General features: G+C 37.6%; 1 protein-coding gene across 2 annotated transcripts in view; it reads right to left on the bottom strand.

The window, feature by feature from the left end:
* Window positions 1–24,189, bottom strand: part of GMDS (GDP-mannose 4,6-dehydratase) — a 417,652-nt gene that overhangs the window by 226,712 nt on the left and 166,751 nt on the right. The window lies entirely within an intron of this gene.

Below are 24,189 nucleotides of genomic sequence, written 5' to 3'. Positions count from 1 at the left end.
GTTTATTAATAAAAAAATGGAGACTATGCACATAGAATATATTCTCCAAAGGACTGGTTAATGGTTAAATGCATTCCACTTTTCTAGTTATTTATGATTCTTTGTCCACCAGGTTCAGACAGGTCATGAAATTGTGATTTCAACTTTCTCAGTTGAAGACTGTATGTTATTTTATCATATTTCAGTATTTTGTTCACAGTATTACTTTAGAAAATTTCTTCTCCAGGTAGAGTTGCTTTAAATAATATTTGCTGTTACTTACTTTCATATCTTGATTTTTAGGTTATGATGGCTAGGTTTCTAAAAGGTGCTCACAGTCTCCTCAAAAGCAGAGGGATTTGAATTTAGACCATGAGTTTAGGCTAAACAAGTCCAATGGCATTTGCACACTTAAAAGCCACAAAAATTAAAATTACATGCCTTTTTAATAGCTAAAAAATATGATAAAGTGGTGACAGATGATACTTCATCCAAATGAAAAACAAGAAAGGTAGTGAAAATGACTGCACTTGTAAAATGCTCTTAGCAAATTACAAAAGTCCTAAGTAGTGCATAGATATAGTTTTTTTTCATTATGGAGCTCTGCTGTTGAGATATGCATCTCAATATATTCTGTTTCCTGTCAAACAAATGGTAGGCTCCTGTAACATTATTAAAGAATGGGAAGTGTCTTTTTCAGACTACTGATTTTTCCTGTGAAGTCAGGAGCACTACAGTACTTTTTTGTGTCATTTGACTCTCCCAAAAGTAAAAAACCAAAAGAGCACAGCTCTAAGAACCATGTGGAATGAAGCACTTAAATAATTTAGATCTTACCACAAAATTAAGAGAGAATTTTAATCTTTACATCAACTGCTGAACTAATTGGAATTCTGGTTATTAGCCATTTAGGACATATCATCAGTTTGCGCCTGTTTTTTAAAGGATGAAAATCACATAATTTCCATATCCCCTGAAATTGTGTTCATATATAAAGGAAGCTTCCTAAACATGATTTGCAAACTTTCAGAAACAAAATATACTCCAGAGTCTTTTTTAAAGCAAAGTTTCTCAAAAATTGGACAGGACCAACACCAACCAACTCTGCTATTGCAACTTCTGAAAGCAAAGTACTGTGGTTCTCCTATTCCTGGCTGGACAGACTTGCAGCAGGAGTGGAGGTCTGTCTTAACAGAAAGCAGTGACAGTGTCTTTGGCTTAGTCAGACTGGCATCTCTCCAAAGATTGTTTCAATTTTTACCTTATCAAAGTGATTTGAGACCTTCACACAGATTATTGCTAATAAAGTAAAAACAGATTCAAACTATTACAAAAACTTATTAGGATTAGCTCTGAAACTTCCTAACCTTCTCCACGGAAATAATTTCAGTTAGCATTATTATTCAGCAAATAACAATTGAAGGAACAGCTCTTTTTCTAGGATAAAGTATATGGCTTTATGTTCCAGACTGCAAATGAGTAATAAGCAAAACCGAATGCTTTCAACACTACATTCCCATTCACAGCAAAAGCAATGAGAGTTCTAGTCACCATCTGCATTAAAGCAAGTTTTACTGTCAACCTACACGACAAATGAATGTCAATTTCCATCTTGGAGCAACCACTTCCTCAGCATGAAAAGAAAAAAAAAGTGTATTAGGTTGTGTGAGAGAGAGAACTTTTATGCTATCAACTTAACTTTAAATATATGAACGATACTGCACAAGAAAAAGGTGATTTGTCTAGCACAACACAGCAAATACTAATAACTGCTGTCTTCTTGCAGAGTCACTGTTAACTGGAGAGAAACGATCTTTGAGATATTCTCCAAGCAAAATCAGAATATTCCTCAAAAGGCTGAAGAACTAGAGAGCACCACAATGAAAAATGAAAACCTTTATTTTCCAGAAATATTCCAGTAAAGGTTCCACAAAATAATACCAACTCTCTTCTTGGAAGTGCCTTAGCATTAAAGCTGTGGAAGAAAACTACTACAGAATGCTACTGTTCATTCTGAGAAATGTGATTAGAACTTTTTTCATTCACCCAAGGACTGAATGGCACATTTCAGAAGCACTTAAATGATACAGTTCATAAATAATGCTTAAATACGAATTCTCTTCAAACACAGTATCTTAAAATATCCTAATTACGCTATGTTTGATCCCATGCCATTAAATGCACATCACAACTGGAATTTAAGATGGTGCCCACTGGAGTCATACAAAATAGTTAAGGCCATGTCAGCATTTCCATTAAAAAGCCCTGTCCTAGGGGTTTGCAATCGGACTATAAAATCTTGCTTTAGCCTGAAATTTGGCAGACGTAATGTCTCTTTCCTCAGGATTGATTCTATCTAAAATGTCTAGGCGGAGTGCTACAGACATCTTTATATAACTGAATGCAAAGTACCTTTTGAGGCACAGAAATGGTTAGCTTCCTTCTTCCTCAGGAGATAGTGAGGACTTGCTAATGTTGAACCTATAAGAGCATTTTTCTCCATCGAATGGTCAGCCAGTGCCAGAAAGAGTATCAACAAAGCTGCTGATGTGTTAACCACTTCACCCTTTATATTGATTTTCATCAGATCAAGATGATGCAGCAGCTAAAATGCCACAGATTATCACAGCTGAATAAGGCCTAATTTACTATACTAACCTTACTAATTCACGTGGAATTGTGTTGGTTATAGAAACACAAACTTACTTGGATTGGTGGGGAAGAGAGATGTCGGAGTCCCACATTTGTGTCTGGCTCCTCAAATCAGAAAGGTTTTGTAAAACACACTTCATTGCTCACACCTAGTATGAATGAACATGGAGTGTTCAAAACTCTTAAATGGTTGATGTATTTTGACTTTTTTGAACAGTTTTTCAAAATGCGTGAGGGCAGCATTGGTCTGGTAGCTCACTATCCCACAGTAACCAAGAGAAGAGTCATTCGGGGGCCAAGCATGCTGGGCTAACCGCCTTGCATACTTATCTGTGCAGCGACTACATCCAAACCATGATGGGCCACGTTATGCTCTGGTTTGCACTGCTATTGGCAGCACTGGAATTGCTGCACCGCAGCAGAAGAGAAGTGGCCAGATGGAGCAAAGGGTGCTTTGGTGTGTCAGCACATTACAGCGATTGCAAACAGCCCTACTAGAGCAGTGTCTGACAAGTTTTTACATTTTAAAAGAGGTCTTAAACATGACTTTTCATGATATTAACAGCTCTTTCAGGAACCCTGGCCATTAGCTTAGATTTGTTTTCAAAACCCAAGCCCTCCCTTTGAGATCATTAGCATTCCAATAGGAACCGTAAGGTCTGATTTACAAACCCGACTTTTCCTAGACAGGATTTAAAGCAAGGATTCCTCATCAAGCAGACCTGATCTGTAAAACATATAACTTGTCAGCAAACCACTACAGGAACAATACTACAATAAAAAAGGAATAGCAGAGGTATAATGCAATAGCTTTGGCTCTCCAGCCCAGGCCTGTCACCCGTTGCGCTGCCTGGCTCAGGGTGGGAAACAGCTCATCCCTTCGAGAAGGATGCTGCCTACATCTGGTAAAGATGTAGTTTTGAAAGCTGCGCACATCTCTCATTAATACATATTTAAAACTATTGCTTTAGGGGCACAGTCTAAATGCACCTACAGTTCCAAAGCTGGATGCCCCAAAAACCAAAATCTTGGTCTATGCATCAGTACCCCATTTCTTTTATCAGCACTGGGGTTTCACCCTTTGTGTATCATCAGGAAACTGGCTGTTTGAAGTAGATGTTTTTCTCTGGAATCTGTCGTTTAGAAGAGACAGCCAAATGAATGAAGAAGCTTTAAGAGCCACTACTGTAGTGTTTGTTTGGTTTCAAGAATCCTCATTTTCCAGGCTCTCAAGACTACATACAAAACCCAACTGAAGACAAAATTGTGGTCTTAGAAGACTGTAAAACACTAGTTGTTTCATGCATAAGAAAATCCATTATTAATCCTAGTAATATTATAGAATTATAATCGATCTGAGAGAATTTAATAGCAGTACTTATCTATCAACTGAGACACAGTCCTAGCACAGTCCATCAAGTTGCCATAACACCTTTTTCTTCATTTTACATAAAATACGATAAAAAGGTTTCTGTCTCTAAAGATGCTGACACAGGAAAAAGGTTGTAGTCTTTTTTCCCCTCCAAGTTTCTATGGTTCTGTCATAGATTCTAGTGGAAGCCTAACATGTTCAAACACATTGTGTACCCAGTGCTTCTACTAACCCAAAGGAGCATATTTCTTTTAATATATATGTGTTGTAAATGATACATTTAATGAGATCATGAAAATGTTTTGATTGCCTGAAAATCTGCACTGCTCATAATTTCCATTCTATGAGAACCTTTTCCATTTCTTTGTAACAAGCTGAAGTTAAAAAACAAAGGAACACCTAGTTTTCTAAGAAGTCCAGAGTCTCCTTTAACTTATACTGATGAAAATCAATAACAATTATTCCAAAGCCAATGAATTTATGTCACTGTAAACCAGACAAAAAAATCAAGTTAAGATCTTTAAACTGACCTTTCATATTTTGGGTTTAAATGGAATTTTTAACTGTGTCTTGATCAAAACAACTGATACAGTACTGCATTTTTGTAAAACTAGAAGAGCAGCTACTTAGTATATGTTAAACACTCATGCATTTAAATTGTGAATCCATTCTAAATTTAAAATAACAAATTGTTCTTCTCACAACAACAAATATACAAAGTAGAAACATCAGTTTTTGGCAACAAAGGAAAAATCACTGTTAAAAGTGATTTTTTTTTTTCCTTCTGCTCATCATAATATCCTGCAAATTTTACACAGCAAGTACACCTTTGGATGAGCTTTCCATAAAGTCCACAATCAGATTTTTGCAAAATGAAATATATATGATAAGGGTGATATGATTCATAAGCATCTCCTTGTAAAGTTATGCATTGAATGGGAAACATCTTCCTGACCAGAGCAATAAATGATTTTATTGCCTAAAACATGAGATATAGTGCTTTAATCCTTACATTTTAATCCCATATAGCATAGCTGAAAATACTTTGCTTCATGAAATTATGTTGAATCTTCTTCTGTGGTATTTCAAATTGTGATAGTACCTTATGGTAGTAGTTTTCTGAGATTTTTAATATATTTGTAATGTTTTTTAAACACTTTCAGTTTATGTACCCCAAACTATTTTCAAATGGACACGTGAGATCCCTAAACAGGAAAGATAAAACTACTGACAATATTTTTGTAAAGGTTATTCTTCATCAGCCCCCCGTGAAATAATCATGTAACGATAAAATCCACAGACCCCAGATTGAAAGCAACGGTCCAATAACATTGGGATAAAATTGCCTCTCCTTATCAAGTGACCCTCATTTGGTACTATTTTGAAATGTGTGATTTAAATAAAGTGATGTGGTAGTAATTCTTTTAAATGTTGCTAAGAAAGACATCAGTCAGCATATCAACTGAATTCTTTTGTTTTATAATATATTGATATACATTTTAACCTTTCCAATGCTAAAATGTACTAATTCTGCTTGGCCCCATTTTCCATTCCTTTGGTAATGGAAAATGTGCTACTACTTATATTTTAAAAATGAGGAGGTTAGGGTAGAAAGGTAAAGGCATGCAGAGGTAAGAAGCATCAGCAGGGAAGGGCAGCACACTGGAGGGGGCTGATGCTCTTCAACCCAAGAGCACCTCCGCCCCTGCTATGCACTTGCACACAACATTTGGACAGCTGAGGGCAACAGGAGGTCATATGAACTAGGCATGGGAGGAACACAAATTAATGATTTTTATAAGCTGAGTGGAAAATGAGAGCAAGAGACAATCTTGTGAGGAAAAGCAGGGTACAGATATGGAGAGGGAGCGCAGAGAGTAGGAAAATTTTTTTTCCCAGTGGGTGGAGAGATAGCATAAAGTTTACCTCGAGGGACAACTAGTATGCCCTGTAAAAAAGGTGCATAGAAGTAGGGCAACAGATGTACCAAGCACGACCAGAGAATGAGAATCAGAGGTGATGTTCGTCACAGCACAGCAAGCCACGTTCCCCTGTGATTCAGTGGTGCTAATCCTTCACTGGGCATCTGTCATCAGGGCTTTAGGCTCTTCATGATTGTTTTGCATACAAACAGATATAGGTTTCCACCTCCCAAAAAACAATGACAGGATGATTTCTATGACTACACAGTAGCAGTTCTATAAAGCGACTGTGAAAAAATGATGTCTGATTAGCAGACAATCTGCATGTGTACTGTGTAACACAAAGCTATTAGATTTCACATTAAAAATACTACTATTTAGGACTAATTACACGTCAGATCTATAATATGGGCTTGTTAAAAGGACAGGGTGATATACCAGCAATAACTGCTGGGCAAAAGGTGCTATTTTAGTATGTTTCCTCCATATAATTTTTTTAAAATTAAAATATTTTCCTCTCAGGAACTGTACACTGAACAGGAAAAGGTGAGGCATCAAAGATTCTTATAAAGGAAAACTCAAACATTAATACTGAAAACAATATGTGAAAGTGTTATTCCCATTAATGGCACTTATATAAACAGAGCAATGTTTTGCTTACAGAAAACTTAACCTTTTGCTCCAAAGCAAATCACTTTGATTTTTTAATCGCAGTTCATATACACTACATTATAAAACAAAGGTAAATGCCATTCTGATTTGCTAACACTCATTTATACTGTGTTTTCTAAATTGTACAACTAACATTATTGAATTCAACCTCTCATTTCAGCTGTCTCAGAATTAGGCAAGCCCTTGCATGTATGAGTTGTGGGTAAACATGAGTGCGCTTGCCCATCAGTACAGACTATTTATATTGTTGAAGCCTGTGTAAACAATTGGAGTTAAGTATGTGCTTTGCTGAATTGGTGCTACAATTGCTAGAAAAGTATGCAATTAAAAGGAAAATTCAGCACTTGTACAAAATGAAATTATCCTGCAGTCTGAGGCAACTTGCACAAAAAACCCCCCCGATTTTAACTTCCTTTGATAAATAGCTATCAAAGTTCAGACATGCGTGCTCTTAAATTTAACACCCCTTTCCTTCTCTCCCAGTCTTTCCCCTCCTCCATCCTCTCAGCAACCAGTAGCACATCAAAAAAGTTGCTGTTTGATGGTTCAAGCTGAGACATTCAGCCTTTACCCTAGCACTCCCTTGAGATGAAGCAGGCAAGGCTTTTAATCTTACCTGGTGACACATGACTGACTAATGCAGTTTCTTGGACCTTCTGACCTCTGAGGGACTAAAGCTGGTTGGTCTCTCAACCTCTCCAGGTGGCTGGGACATCAGTTTGCGGTGGGTCATGATGTAAACAAAGTTTTGCACAGGTCTTCTGTGACTTTGTGCACCCATAACTGTACTAACTTTTAATGTGCAAATTTCTGAGCATAAAATGTATTATTTTACCTCAAGTCAGGGAGAAAAATAACTTTCCTTTACTACTACTGCTACTACAGGTAAAAGACTGTAATAAGAGAGAGTCTTAAAACCAGTCACGGTGGCATACAAATTTGCTGAGTCAGTGCTGATGTATTTTCTTGGAGAGAGAAAAATGCTCTAGCTACAGCCAAATAACTTACTTGAAACTTCACCTCCCACACAAACTAATAAGCACTGCTAGACGGGTTTGACACTTATACAGTATAACTCAAGATGTTCCTAAATCCATGTGCCTCCCTTTGGAGATTTGTTGCTCAACTGTTTTTCTCTCAAGACTTTCTTCTGGTTAGCTTTGCAACAGTGGTAGGCCTCGAGGCACCCTTTAGGCCCTCAATACATCATTTGGTAAATGTGTTTCAATTTTACTAAATCACCCTTTGCTACAGGAGTCCTGAAGTCACCAAAAAAGAGAGGGTCCTGAAACACAGCTGAGTCATTTTTCCAGGGAGCAGGAAACAGCCATGAGCAAAGTGTTCATCAAGTAACAAGGTAAGGGCCAGTGAGAACTGGAAGGAAAGAAAAAAGGAAATCTCAGCTTCTGCAAATACAGGAGGCACATTTTTTTTCTACTATATAAACAAGGTACACCAAATGCAAGGTGCTACATTTCCTTCCATTTTCTATGTTAGGAATAATTAGATTCTCAGTTAGGATGTGGTGAGAAGTATATGTCCAACACCAGTGATGATCCCAAAAATTCAATGTACAGATCAGCAGTTGCAAAGGTCTGCAATTACAAGCATAAGTATGAAATCTTCCAGGTACAGACACCCTTTCAGACCTATAAAAGAACAATCAAGTAAGCATGTGGTTCGGACAGAAGAGCCAAAAAAAAAATCTAGATAGTGTGTGCTGTGGCATGTAGTCAAGCTGGTGTGTGATCCAGGGTATGAGATCAGCTCACAGTGTTATCAGCCTGCTCTGCCTGCTCCTGCTGTACCCATTTCCCAAGCTCTGCTTCTGCATAGGGACAAGTGGTTCTGCTGAGGTCAGAACAGGATGACACTGGAAGTCATTATTTTGTATAAAACCACCCTCAAATGTAGTATTTTAACAACAGACCCCTGTAGAAAAAGTTTCAAAGTGATTGTGTGGAGCTGGGGTGGGGGAAATCCAACCCTAAAGTAAACCCCCAGCCCCTAACAGTTTAAGATATTAGGGTTAAAAAGCAGAGAGAAGATGACAGTACACCAGGAAGACTGTAAGCCAACAAAGACAGCACGTCCCTTCTGGTCCGAAAGACTTGGTCATGTTTGGTCTAGCTGTGTTGACCCCTCTATTCAGAAAGCCAATAAAAACATTACTTCGCCTAGCTGTAGTTACTGCTGGTTGCTTAAACTTCCCATAAAAGTTATGTCCCTATTTCAGGGCAGGCTGTGATCACTCTCAGAGGACTCTGAAGTTAAGCAAGGGTGCTATGCCTTCCACACTCAGGCTCCACAGGCAGAAAGAGTATGTCAGGAGGTTGCATAAAAACCATTGCTGAGAGAGAACGCCCCTCTGGGACAAAGCCTGGGCCTGTTGCTAATTTTCACTTTAAAATGAATAAGGCACCAAAAAAAGAAATGCACACTTACTTAATGAGAAAATAATTTGAACACAATCAATAAGTAAAATTATAACAGCTTTTTGAAATCGACACGCATTGCAAGGAATATTCCTTATTACTAATGTTGCCACTGAAATAGAATCCCACTCCTGCATTCTTTCTGTGTGGGAATAGAGTTTCTCTAGTGTAATTAAAAAAATAAATAAAAATAAGTATGGAGCTATAAACACAGAGAACTCAGCCTTCTGGCAAGATAAATTGATGCAGTTTCACTGAAGTCAGATTACTGAAATTTATAAAGTATCCAAACTTATGCATACCACTATTAACATGTCCAATTACCACAAAAATTTTACATAAGAAAATATGAAGCATTTAGGAAATGATTTCATGGCAAAAAACAAGTGTCTATATAAAATGTCTATTTACCACCCTTCAATTTCTCATGCTCACTACTGTTTTAATATCAGTATTTTTAAGAACATTTATTCCTTTGTGGAGTCCTGAAATTCATTGTTATCCTGTTTTTGTGATATTTCCCCTTTAAGTTTACACTTCCTCTAGGAACAGAAGAGGCAGTCAGATCACCTGCTGTTCTGAGATGTCTACAATACTTGAGCACAATGGGGTGAAATCAGGACAGAAAGTTAGCCCAATTCTGAATTTCCTGGCTTTGTATTTTTAGTGAGACCTTTCACATAATTTTAATATCCCTATAGGTAGCTGTGCATGTTCTCAGAAAAACACACATGCACATACACACTCTGTACATACTCAGGAACAAAGCTGTAAATTCTAGCACTAAAAGTTAGGATTACGTGTGCCGGTGTTGTTTTTGAACACACAATGACATAGTTTCACAAAACACCTCCAGATTAATTACATACTATAACTTTTTTCCCTAACAGGATTGCTCCCCATCCAGAGAACACACGTGCTCTGAGAGCAAAAGTTGCTGTCTTGTGAGAAACGAAGTAGGCAGGGTCCTATGGACTCTGAAGGTAAAGAACTTCAGAAAAAGAAGTTATAGTTTCACAGTTCAGTCTGATTAATGCTGTTACAGGAAAATGAATAAAAGCCAGGTTTCTTGTGGAAATTCTGAAAGGGTGCTTAGAAAGTCACTTAAATCAAGGTTCTCATTTAGTCACTGACACATATTCCTCTACGTGTTTGGTTACCAAGCCCTAAGATGGAAATACATAAGAGTTTTATTCTGAACATGAACGAATCAACCAACCAATGTAAACGTTTTTTGGTTTTTCATGCCTTAGTTTCTCCCCCCGAAAATGGAAATAAAATGCCAAAATTTTACAAGAATTTGAGTATTTTGGTATTTGTGAAACAATTAGACAGAAGTACCCTGGAAGAGTCAAAAAGGGATGAAATTATTCAAAAGAGTAAATCTGCTGCCAAAGAATGCATTTCTTGCACTCTGCCTACCACTCTACCTCCCCCTTTCCCTCCCGTCCTGAAACTGAACATCTAGTCATTCCAGTGAGAACTCCATCCCGTGCAAGGAGTAAGGAAGAGGGAGCCTGTGGAGAGAAAAAACAAAAGTGCAAACAAGGGCTTTATCAGAACACATAGGCACAAGTTTAAGTTTGTGGAGGCACCCTTCATTCAGTCATTACAAAATTTTTGAGCTAATCAAATCTGCAAAGTTTCTTTTACCCTCCTTTCATAGTTTTCAGGATGTATTCATATGTACCTCATTTTTTATGCCTCCACTAATGTGGTGAAGACTGTAACTGCTGTGGCCACAGAATTCTTAAATTTTCTGTTTCAGTCTATAATACACTTCCAAAACTGGACAAAACTGAATTTTAAATAGTTTTCCAATGCACACTGAAGAGTTTGTCTCTCAAAGGGCAGTTTATTGACAGGCTTTAGGAGTAGGGAGGGAAAATCGCTGAAATTTTACCCTGAACCCCACATGAACCCAGGGATTGGGACTGCATATTTTCCACTGTCCTGCCATCTGCTGCTTCACTGCACATGGTAATCTTTGGCAACCCCACTGAGAGCTGCCTGGGCTATGGCTCTGTTCAGACAGGGTGTAGAAAGAAAAGACACTGAGAATGTCATGGCTGACTGACCAGACTACTGAGATCAGAGAGATTATGCCTCATTTGCTCACCAAGCCCTGCCAAAAGCAACACCATTTAACTGCAGGTACTCAAAGCCCAACAGGCATGTTTAAAGGAAAACTAGGCTAAAAAAGAGGACCATTCATAACATGCATTTGTTTGGGATACTGTAGCTACCACCTTCTGGCAATTTTTCATGACAGTTTTAAAAGAAAGTTTACAGTGCCCAGATTTCAAGTACAAGTGATATCTGGCAGAAAGTATCATACCCCATTTATAGGACACATAGACCTGGGAGATGACTCAAAGCGGGAATAAACAAAAGGGCCCAAACAGACAAGCAAACAGAGACTAACAGAGGAAAAAAACATAGTTGTTATTTTAAAACAGCTACAGTCTGTTTATCTCTTGGCTGTGAAATGCTGAACAGTACGGGAGTGTATGGGAGCATGTGGGTTTGGTACTTATATGCATAACATTCATATGTCATCTCATGACAAGGGACCTCCCTTGAGCCAAAGCCAAATCTACATTTGTTCCCCAGAGCACCCCCGCTAGGCTCCAGATGCAGCAGGCAAAGAATCAGCTCTCAAACTCTGATTCCTCTGACCACACTCTTCTGAATAAGGGTCTCCAACTCTTTCAGTGACAAAGTATCAAATGTTTACCCACAGACCTGACTTTCAAATTGATGACTATAAAAGCTAAGGAATATTTCAGAAGTGCCTTAGAGCTGCTAAGGTATATTTTCTAATGGTGTTAGACCTGCAAGAACACTATTGTAGGATTCAGAGTTACTGTAGGATTTTTGAATCATATCATGCTGACAACAACCACCTGTTATTAACATCTCTCTCTCTCTCATCCTCCCTGCTTCTGCCAGAAGTACTAGAAATGAAGATACAATTCCATATGTGTCTACAATAACATCCTGCCCTATTTCTTCACTCAAATACTGATCTTGGAAATGACAGTGTTTTCTCTCAGATCTGTTTGGGAAAACCAAGGCACTTCAGTGAGGAAAGCTTCTCCAGGGGCTGCAGAGCTATGGTTGGCAGACATCAGAGTTGACAAATGTTCTTCTAATTGCAAGGGGACACTACAAAATTGTCCTCTGATGTGGAATAGACAGTCACTGTCACCCTTTCTTCTTCCCTGCTGCTCTACTGCCTCCACTCTGTCTGCCTCACAGGGAGATCAGGAAAGAGACAGAAAAAAGCCATGTAAGAGAGGAGGAACAGGCATCTTTTCCCCAGCTCCAGCTGTGTTGGAGCCAACAGGCTCTGTTGTTTTGATGATTCCAGGACCCTCACATCTCATTTGATCCCTGCTTGACAGAAGTGCATAGCAGAGGTGGGAATGGCTCACAGACCTACAGAGAGAGCTTCTGAAATCCTTAAGCTGTTTCCTCCTAGAAAGGGCCCTTCTTTCTGAGAGCTGGCATCAAATAACCTTGGCACCAGCCTCTGGTTAGTAAGCAAGACAGGAGCAATGTGTTAAAATGAGTAAGGCAAAGAGATCAAACACGCTTTCCAAGGTATTTTTCTTTTGATACAAACACATAGCTTGAAAAAAAGTAAGTTTGAAGTAATAAGCTGCACACTAATATTCTCTGTTTAAACTGTTTTTCTGCTGCTAAGATCCGGTGAATCAGAGCTCCCCACTCCCGCTCTCCTTCTTGACTCATAACCTTCTTGACAGCCACGAAACCGGGCAGAGCCACTTTATAAAATGTACTAAATGAAGCAACTTTCAGTAATAACAAGGACTGGCAGGTAGCCATGTTAGAGGAGGAAAGACCTAGTAGGAATGTCCTGCAGCACAAAAGTCTCTGTTCTCATTACTGCAAAGGAAGAAAATCTCTTTTAAATACTTTTGATTCAAATGATCATTTGACAGAAACAAGGGACAAGATAAATGGCTGTAAAACAAGGCAATTGGACTTCCTACTGCTACAATACCTTACTTGGCTCCCATGACACAATTTCTCTGTTATCCTGCCTTGCCATGGTAAAGTAAACTTACAGGCTACTCAGAAAACAGATGAGTGTAATCAGTCCTTTATAAATTGTATCCCTTCACTCAAGGAAAGCAAATAACTTTGCCTGCTCTATAATAACTGTTTCTAATACTTCATTTATTCTTTAAATTGTTTATAAAACACTTCAAGGGAGGTCAAGATGAGAGAGCAATAATAATTGGAGATTAAGGAGACTCTCTAAGTATTTTGCACCTGTGAGTAAACACTTTGGCAATTATTATGGTATGAGACAGATCTACTAAAAAAACCCCAACAGCTTATTTATTATTTTCTTGGACGTGTTATTTCATCTGAGGAGTCCTCATCTTTTCTACAGCTCTTTCAATTCAAATTTAAGCAGCGGCAAATTTGTCTGATGTCATGTGATTGTCAAGCAACAATAGATTTAACCTGGTCTCTTATCGAAGAAATCTAAAGAAACAATAAGCCGAGGGTAAGTGATTTTCTGTTGAAGTTTTTTCCAAGTCCCTGAGGAAGCAGGGGCTTTCCTCCTCAGAGACAGATATGTTAAAGCCCACAGCAGAACTGAGCCTGAAGGACAGGGATGCAGGTATCTTCAGGTGGTTTCAGAAAGGACTTTCTAACAAAAAGGGGACATAATGTGCTTTTGCAGTTTCTGTGGCATAGTTCTTAAGTTATTCTTAAGAGTTTCAATGGAATTCAGTAAACAGCATGTGATTCATGACAAAGTACTCTCTTTACCCATTTTATATGGTAAGGTTATCAAAATGCAGATTCAAAATCCAGATTTTATATCACTCCCCTTTATTTTTTTTAAACTCATGTTTTCTTGCTTTTCTCAAAGACACTAAATCATGTGGATCTAGACACAAACACAAACTCTCTGCAAATTGCTTCATCCTAATACCAAATCAATACAGATTATTTATACATAAAATGGCAACTGAACCACAACTGTTACCCAAACCAAAGTCTTTGTTGACTCTAATGCAGAACTGAACCAAGAAGAAAATACCTGATTACTGGATCAGAGTAATTAACAGAGAATTTTCCAGAGGAAGGCCCCTTATCACTTAAACCGACATTTAAAAATTTTGCATTTTTCAGCTTGAACTGATTCAGAAATACCAAGGCAGACAAATAACTATTGAAAAATCAGATGTGAGCCAAACAATTTACTGCTTTTTCATGCTTTTTGCCTTTTTTTTTTTTGATTGGCACTTTTCAAGTATCACAAGTCCAGAAAACGCAATTGTATGCAGGAAATGCAATTTTTCTTTCATTTTTAAATGGATTATATTAATCTTAGCAGTGTTTCCCACAAACATTATTTCAGAATAAAAGGGAAACGAGGCTAAACAAACTTTTCAAGGTAGCTTCCACCTAATCAGTACATAGTTGACAAGTTCTGCTTTCAGAAGCACAGAATTATCAGGTCCTCTCAAAACTATTAACGTTATGCTTCTGTCTTAGAAGATTTCTGTTAGGCACCTTTAAAATACGTAAGATTCCCAAGGCTTTGAAAAATCTGAATGATCTTGCCACTAAACAGCAGGTTTGAAAATTTGATAAAGGCAAGTGAGATTTCATTCACTTATCTGTGACAACTTTCTTTTAAATATCAGAACCAGATTTAGATTTCATAAGCATCAAGGTGCCTCTGTAAGTACTTCCATGATCATGACTATAACATTCTGTTTAATAAAAGGCAGAAACATTAAAAAAGAACTTACTGCATCATGTGGCTGTGTATGTATTTCTTTTCAAACAGGCTCCAGAAAATAAGAAACATTTTTGTTAATCCATTGAGAATTAACGTTCTAATATTTCTCATCTTAGTAGCCTTGAGGAAAAGCATATTTTAAAAAGTGTTAAATCTTTCAGATTGTTTTAATTCAATGCCAAGCCTTTGTATAAAATATTAATAAATATTTGTATTAAATATTACACTATCTAATCTTAACCAGTAGCAAGAACACTGAGTTTGACTGAACCTTCACGTGCATTATCAGTTTGGACAATTTTGATTTATTCTGCTTTTATAGCAAATTATACTGAACATACTAATCCTTTCATCAGACTTTCCTGCACAGGCAGCCATTTTCAAGCATCATCCATGTACTCATACACATCATTTTGGAAAAAATGAACATTCACTGTTGACTCAGTGGGTTTCTTCATGAGTGTTGATGCCTGGTTATCACTATCTATAAATGTGATGGTAAATCAGATGATATCACGACACCACCAAACCCACAAGGAACCTGTAGAACCAAACACTTAACTTGCTTGCAAGTAGACCAAAGTTGTGCAATAACTGCAGCACACTAATGAGCTCAAATCCAGAATTGCTTCATCCCATAATTTCAAAATAAAGAGCTTCTTTAAGTGCAATTTAATATTATGATGCTTTTCCTAAGAAAAGCATCATCATGAGACATAGCAAAAATTTAACAATGACCTGTTATTCACTGGTTACTTTTCTGACACCATTTTGGCAATAGATCTTGGATTCACCAGCATGACAAAAACTGTTGACAGTTCTTAAGTAACACCAGAACTTTAAGAACTAGGTAGTAAAGGTAGCATTTGCCTTCTGTTGTTACATGAAATAAAGCTTTCAAACTCTCAAGAGTTACTGTTACACCAATCTTTCTCTGTTTTTCACAAATATTATGTGGCCTGTGTGGACCATTAAATATCCTAAAAATAAAACAATTGTATATGTGCTACACTTCTTTCTTTTTTTAGTTTTGTGCAAAACTCAAACAGGTTTAAAGAAAATAGCCTATTATTTGTACTACATGCTCAGTTTACTAGTTAATGGCCTCATTCACAGTAGCATCCTTACCTGAAGGTGCAAATATAACACAAACATAACACAAGCTAGCTGGTGTCCATTATGTATGATTTAAGGAAATGGACTTGAGACTATGTGACAAATGAGGGAACATTTACATTTCTATGAGGACACACCAAGTACAAAGGAGACCCATACAGCTCAGATGCATGACAAGCACTTATAATTTTCACCAGAATTCAGATGATTCAAGTCATTACCTGGAAATTGCAGCGTATCTGGACAGGTTATGGCCGAGGACACAGAACAGCTATGCAGAAAAGGAGAAGCACATACACTGCCTAGTTTTAGACCATACAGAGGGGAGCGTTTTGTCCATGATATATGAATACCAGATGCTCTATCCCAACAGAGCACAACTGCAAATTACACCAATAGTACCAGTCTATCCTGTTCCCCCATTTCCCCCAACAGGTCAGGATTTGAGATGGGGAAGACACATCCTTGCTGAAAAACACATTAAAATTAGCAATTACAGGCCTGATTTTCAATAACAGATACGTGCAATATTTATGCAAACAAACAGCATGGAAAAAAAAAGGAGTATTTGCAAACTCAGATGCCTGTTATGGTCACAGGACTGACTTCACTTAAAGGCACTTCAGTATAAATGTTTTAAAATGAAGTACAACACTAATGCCACCCTGAACCAACAAAGTGCTTAGGACCAGGGACAATTTCCAGTTTACTCTGTTTTCAAGAATTATATAACATTTGGGAAGTTTAATAACTGTTCCTGACCTCAGGAGGTGCACAATGTTTCCACCTATCTTGAAGAAGTGCAATAATGGTGATAAAAGATCTTGTTGGTTATTTTTGCAGTCTGCAGCAAATAGAAACTCAGTGTGAGAGCACATAGTGTACGACGCAACGCAAGTATCCCTAATGGATGCACACCAATGACTCAGAATGTGGGCATGAGGTGGGGCTGAGAAGAGAAACGTGTCAGCAAGAAAGCACAAAGAAGATTTATAACTTAAAAAAGCCACCGTTTCAAAAGAAATGTTTTTAAAAGTAAAGGAAAGTAAAACGTATTTGAGTGTTACTGATGTTTTACTCATGTCATCTGGATTTGTCTTAAACCCAAAACTAGCATTTGATTTTTCCAGATTCACTGCCTAGACCTGGGATTACTATAGGATTTTATTGTAAAGTTTTGGCAAATATACTCAATCCACCTACTGATGGATATTGATGAAAGGAATAAACACCTTAAATCTCTTTTAATGTAAGGATTTTAATACAAATGAGGGGGAAAAAATGTGAACTGAAGGTCCGAGCTGCTTTGTCAGATAATTCTTTAGAAATTGTAAATCTATTCACATATAATGTCATGAAATCAAGGCCTTGACTTCAAAAATAAAAATCCATCAGCATTCCTGCAGCATTTCTATAGCAGTGGTTCTCAAACTCGTGTCCTAGGGCAAAAATCCAGAGAAAGTAGAGAAAACATGATACTGAATTCTCTCTGTTGGCTTGGTTTTAAGTTGTTTTCCCATACCAAAGAGCAACCCTGAAGGGTTTAATGAGAAACGTGCTAAGTCTTTGTTTTAACAGCTATCATTCTATAAGGGTGAGATTCAATACAGATTAAAATATGCAACTGATATTGCAACATCTAAATAGCAGGGGGTATCTGGTTTAATTACAATGCTTTTGGCCATAGCTTTCATTTGCCAACTGTTGCCTAACAATTAAGTAGAACTTATAATTAAATGTTAAGTGTCTGTGAAATGCAAATCCTTGAAAAAGAAGTATTTTAACATGGTTGGCAAGGTGTGCACACATCAACAGTGGGGGACACACATGCAGCTGACAGTATATACACTGCTATAAGTCCTTGTAACAGAGGTTAAAATCTGTTCAAAAATACTTGCAATTAGATGAATAAAACTAGCACAAATCAGCAGTCTGCCACACTGCTGAGATTTTCAGCTATTTCATAGTGAAAACAGTATATGCTTATAAATGTAAAACTTCCATACCTACCAAAAAGTGCATAATGCACATGATGGTCTGAAATCAAACTACCTACACAAGCAATGTTTGTCTGAGTGGTTTTGCTTTGTATTTTTAAACACATGTTTCTGGGAACTGTAAGTAAACACTTAGTGAAATCAAGGCAGAAAAGGAAAATTGTTCGTAAATTCAAACCAAGCTCTGATCAAATGCACTAACCTTCTCTCTGATCTCAGATAAAGTAGCTTACCTGCCTAAAACTGCCATAAAATCCCACTAGGTGATGAATCTTATCAGGTGACATTGCATTTCTCTTATCTGATCACATTGCATTTCTCACTTAATTGTTTTCAATGAATCCTGATAACTTTATTGAGGAATAATTAGTTGACATTTCCCTCTGCAGTGGTTTTTGAACCACTAATGCTGGAATTGTTTTATTGTGAATTAGTTTCTCCTGTTCAGTTTCCCATATCTGAAATGGCTTGGTGGGTTGATTTCAAATAACTCTCAAACAACATGCACTTTCAGTGGATTTACTTTTAAAATATTTTTTTTTAAAATTATGCATGACTACGTAGAGTTCTAACAAGAGGGAGGCAACCTTTGGGAGAGCTGTTTTAGGGAAAACAGGATGCATACTGTTGAGAAAAGGCTTCAGATACTAAGATGGGCCAGGTAAATGTGGTAGTCACTGTATGCATACACGATATAGGTATGACCAGGCTTTCAAGTTTCTGCATCTAGTAGATGATGCCCAAAGTTTGAAGGTTGTGGAATAAGGCCTCATATAGAGTATATGAGTCTCACATACTTAACAACTCTGCAGTGATACCCAGGACTCTGAAGATGGCCGATAAGCAATTTCTAATGGTTTTTACCTCATACTCTCAGGGGAACACTAGCATCACTGATGTTGGACAGGAAAAAGACAAAGCAGTACACTAGTATATCACACAAGAAGTTTATATATTTGAGAGAATTTATATGAATAATCATAGTAAGACAAGTCTTCAGAAGGTTTGGAAATAATACAGTAACAATGACTGAAATACTAAACATTCATTACTTATAGAATATCAACAACGTAAAATGGGTTCATTTATGCAACATCTCTTGCCATAATGACTTGACCTTTGCTCTTCATTGATTTTTTTCCTTTCTTGCCTCTATTTTGGAATACAATGGTATTTAAATTTGAGAGCAAAATGCAGGAGGAAATCTTAGTGAAACACAACAATTGTGTAGACGCAACTGAAAGGAAAAGTGGCTCAAGGAATTTCTTGACAGAAACAAGATACACAAGCGGTTGACATCCAGGGAAACATCCAGGGAAACTGTATCCCACAGTATGCTCTCTTGCCCTAGGCTCTGGGTACAACCGAACTATGACTTAACCGTGTGTTCAAAGGAGGTGTTATTCCCCAGCTAAAGTTTCCTTCAGAGAGGATCTCAAGTGCAGCAGCTTGGACTGGGTCCCTACAGAGCCTCGACTGGGGGGCATCTTTCATGTACAGTCTCTTAGGCATCAGCTACTGTGGTCTGAGACGACCACTCTGTATCTATATTGTCTGCTATACTTCCCTTAATGTTCTGGCTGAAATCACTTTTGTTCTTTTGACTTTCTGCAAACTCTGCATTCACTTTAAGCTCATTTGTAAAATGCAAGACATAAACCTCATAATTCTTGCCTGTATTTCACTTCATGTTCTCGTTTATACATATGCAAGAAGAGCAGAATGGTCACATTTTATACTGTGTTTTGCTTGCAGAAAAATAAATGTAACTAAGGGGAAAAATAGGGAAATAGGCACCCAAACCACATTATTTCTAAAAATGTTGCTACAGATTTGTGCATTAATGAAAACATAAGAACACTACAGGTGAGTCACATGCTATGCCTCTCCATTTCCCATTGCTGACTTCTGTAATTTCCATAGCACTTTGTTTCAAACTTTTGGGTCAATATTTCATTAGAGAAAAAAAAATCTGTAAATTTTAGTTTAAGAAAGTAACATTGATATATGTTAATATAACTTGAGAAATGTAAAGAAGTACATGGTAAGGTTTTCTAAATTTAATAGTTTTGACGTTTTGTAAATTGTGGGGATGCTCTGCCTTTTTTTTTTTTTGGTTAAAAAAAAAGTTGAAATCAATCATGGAAAATAGCAAAACCTGTAATCTACTTTCTTCTCAACACAGTTTAAACCACAAGAGAGCATGATTTAATGACAAAAAGATGCATCTGATAAGATAATAATTTGCTCAAGGAGTGATCTAGGTTGTGAATGCAGCTGTTCCAAAAAATCTAAACCCACGGGCAAGAAATTACTTAGTATTTGTACAAGCAATATCCATAACTACTTAGATAAACTGGTAATAGGCCCCAGTAAAGTGCATCAGATAGAGAAGTGTAGAATCAGGACCACTTTGAGATTAAAAAGAAAAAAAAAGAGATAGTAAAGATTACCACAAACTATTGTTGCAAAGATTGAAATAAAAAGATTTCAGTAATTAGACAGTTCAACACAGCATCTTTATTGATCAATGACTCACTTTAGAAAAATATCTTTTATATCCTGATTCGGTTCACATACATGACTGTTTTGTTCCCATACGTGACAAGTTCCATGGCGCTGACCTGGATTACCTGGATGCCCAAAGCCAAGTGCATGCAGAAATAGTCTCAGCCTTTAGCTCTTATTTCAGATGTCTGGTACTGCTTTTAAAACACAAGCTCACGGAGACAACCCCACTTTCTGGTGTGATTGCACTGCCTTCCTTTATCAGCATTGGCTAGCAATAGGAAAGTGACACTAGAAGTATAAGGCTAATATGGCTTATTAGCAACATAAGAATCAGACAAAAATCTCCATATATTGTGATGTGCTCTGATCTGTACTAATTGGTCAGTAGCAGGTTCAGCATCATCATAATTAACTGAATTCACTTATTTTGTAACAGCAGATCTTTTTCAAGGGGAAAACACATGTACTTAGGTAAAACAGCAGAAAGGTATTACCCGGCAATTTTCTATTATTACAGTCAATATTACTGCAAATCCCTCTGTGCAAGTAGACCCCAATGCCCACATTTATCCCCGCTGACATTTGACTGCGTGTGTAGATAAGGAAACACCTGCATGGATCACTTAGCAGGATCAGTCTCGCAGCAGGCAGAAAAAGCCAGTAGGAATGCATGTCTTCAGGACACTGCATGCTTTCTCTGTTGAAACATGCAAACTAAAAAGCATGAAATGATCTTGGCTGCTCTATAGCACACAACTGTCTCAGTAACTCCTTTTACATTGGCCATGGTACCTTGCCATCAAGTTTTCAATATGCTAGCCAGATGATCCTTGATGATACTAGCCAGCCTGCATTCTTCTCATCCAGCAAGGAGTAATAAAGTCACAGGCAACACTCTGCTGAATTTTGCTATTCAGAAATACTCATGGGTTGGGAAATTTTGTATTAAATGAAAGAGACGTAGCTCTGCACTGAAAATTTTACAGACTTATGTAATTTACAAAAAGAACACCAGCAAAAGTCCTTAGTGTTTCCAATGGTACTAGGTTGGCCAAGCTTCTCTTGCACAGAAAGTGTGTCAGGAGACTAGTAATTAGTCTCCTCAACCACAGAAATGAGAAAGGGGAATCTGGTAGATGTTGACTACATCTCTATATAGTAGATGCAGAAGAACAGCTGTTACAGTAGGGATTGTATGGATTTTTTGTGAAAGTCAGTAGCAGATGTCACCATCTGCTTCTGCCTTCTCAATGAAATAGAGGCAAAATGGAGACTGAAAGGTGACTTAAAAAAAGGTAACAACAAAAAACATAAATTCAGAAGATACCCAGACATATTGACAACGAGTAGGGGAAACTCCTACCCCCTTCCCTGTGGCAAACCTGAGATCCAGATGAACAGTAAAAGCAAAGAACACTCCCCATTCTCTTTAAATCATGATCTCTTTTCATTTTAATATTACTACATATACTTTGACAATGTTCAGCCTGCAATCTAACACCTAGCCATTTCCTCCTCGGCTGAAAGAGATCACAGAAATGAGCAGTTGTATCCTTTCCCTCTGGCTATACAGCAATGGTTTGATGACAACTGCTTTACCAGGGTTGGTATCAGAGAAACAAAAATTCCCTACTAAATGATCTACACAATGATGTCATGTGTGGAGGCAAAGTATTACTTAGGGGAAAAAAAAGCAACAAAACCAAACAAAACTTCTGTTGCATTGTGTCAGGAAGCATGCTGTACATGTTTGTACATCTTGGCAGATTAAGATCAGTTGAGGCAAGCAATGAAGTGGTTAACCAAATCAGAAAGTTATCTCAGACATCCAAAGGCACATCTTGTAAACCTGAGAAAACCTCTTACACAGAACTGAGGAGAAAAAACAGTAAGAGCTTGTCTGGGAAGAAACGAATGACACTGTCAACAAGTATTCTCACTCAGAACAGAAGGTATTAGTGAGATCCACAGCCCAACAAAAGAACAGGAACCTTTCCAGTGAAGTAAACAAAGGTTTGGATCAAGCCCCAGCTTTCCTGAAAACTAGACTTGCTAATTGCCTCACTCTTTCACTGTCAAACCCGTCATTTCACTGAACAGAAATATCTTTCAAATATTGCTATAGGGCAGACATTTCCACACTGATAATACTGGGAGACATGTTCAGCCACCACCAGAAACTAGGTGGCCACCAAGTTCCCCATTTGGTATCCCATAATGTTGTCTTGGGGAGTGAGGGGAGGGGAAGCATCATTCTGGAAAAGTTTTTTAGACTTATTTTTGTTTTTCATTTTTGGAAAAAAGAGCTTGTAGCTTTCTACTACTACAGAGCATTTTGCTTTTCAGCTCCTGTCACACTTAGACAATAAATAACCTTCAGAAATGGAAGATCTCACTCACCTTGGCATTATCATAAATCAGGAAACACTTGAGCTATACTTGAATAAAATTGATGAAAGTAACTGAAGAAATCAGTTTTAGCAAGGTATATTGCTAATACAGTTCTTTTCCCCAAAGGAAGCAAGTCATGCTTACCTTACATTACCAGACCATTACTGGAAGTACTATGCCAGACCCTCAGCTGGCATATATCAATGTGATCCTATTCACTTCAGTGCAGCTATGTTGATTTATGTGAGCTGAAAAGTACGTACCGGTCAAAAAGTGACTATTTCATCTCACAAAACTGTAAAAGTGACTAAGTGAAATGCAAGGGAAATCAAATGAAAGGCAGTATGTATAATATAAAGAAAATAACAGAAAGGAAAGTACTACAGAAAGGCTCAAAGTAGATGTATATTTTATTAAGATTAGTCTAACATAGCCACTAATTTTTCTTCATATGAAATTTTAGATAATAGTTTCTGCTGTTACATACACATGTATCTCTTGAGTATGGACACAAGTACTTGTGCAATTTAATAACACTGTACTATTCCCAAATTAAGAGGTAAGGCTCAGGCATTGGGTTCAACCAACCTGGAATTTATCACTGGTGTTTTTGTAAAGTCACTCTGACTGTCAGAACATGAAACATCATACTTAAAAGAAAGCCCACACAGCAAACTTAAGTGCTCAGCTTTACAGTATGGCATTGCATCTTAAGAACTACTCCTATGACAGTCTTTCTCTCATAGGGCAAGATAAAAGTAGAAAACCAAATGTTCTCAAAGCCAGGACTTCTTTCAAGCCTTTGTGATTTTGAGGAATACGACACCACTCATATTAGACTTAAGCACTCTTTACCCTTATGAACTCTGCGTAGACTTCCCTATTATTATACAGGCTACATGAGATTAACTAGTGGTGCTCCTTTCTGAGTTTAAAACGGAAGGCTCAGAAGAAGAACTGGCATTCTGAAATAAGAGGTGTATATTCCTAAACCCTTTTCACAAGGAAGCAGTTCTTGAGATTAGATAGTTCTCATTTTCACTAGGTTTGTGTATTGCTGCCCCTACAGTACAATATCAGAACACTATATAAAGAGGGATTGTGACAGATGTACTTGACCTCCTTAACCAAACTAGCAATAGCTTAGTTCAGGCTCCAAAGGAGGTAAAGGCCTGAGCTGTAGCTGGGTAAAGAACTCCTCCAGGAAACCCACAAAGGGCCAGAGTGACCCACAGAGCACCAATGCACATTAGCTTGGAACATATGAATAGTGGGTGGTTTTTCCAAGATTCAGTTATCAAGGAACAAAGAATATGTGTGGGTACAAAGACTCTCATGCATACCTTTC

The sequence above is a fragment of the Neopelma chrysocephalum genome, unplaced genomic scaffold, assembly GCF_003984885.1.
Source record: "Neopelma chrysocephalum unplaced genomic scaffold, ASM398488v2 Primary Assembly neopelma1_22b, whole genome shotgun sequence".
Lineage (NCBI taxonomy): Eukaryota > Metazoa > Chordata > Aves > Passeriformes > Pipridae > Neopelma > Neopelma chrysocephalum.
Note: the sequence above shows the minus strand (reverse complement) of the source record. Positions and strands in the feature narration are given on the sequence as shown.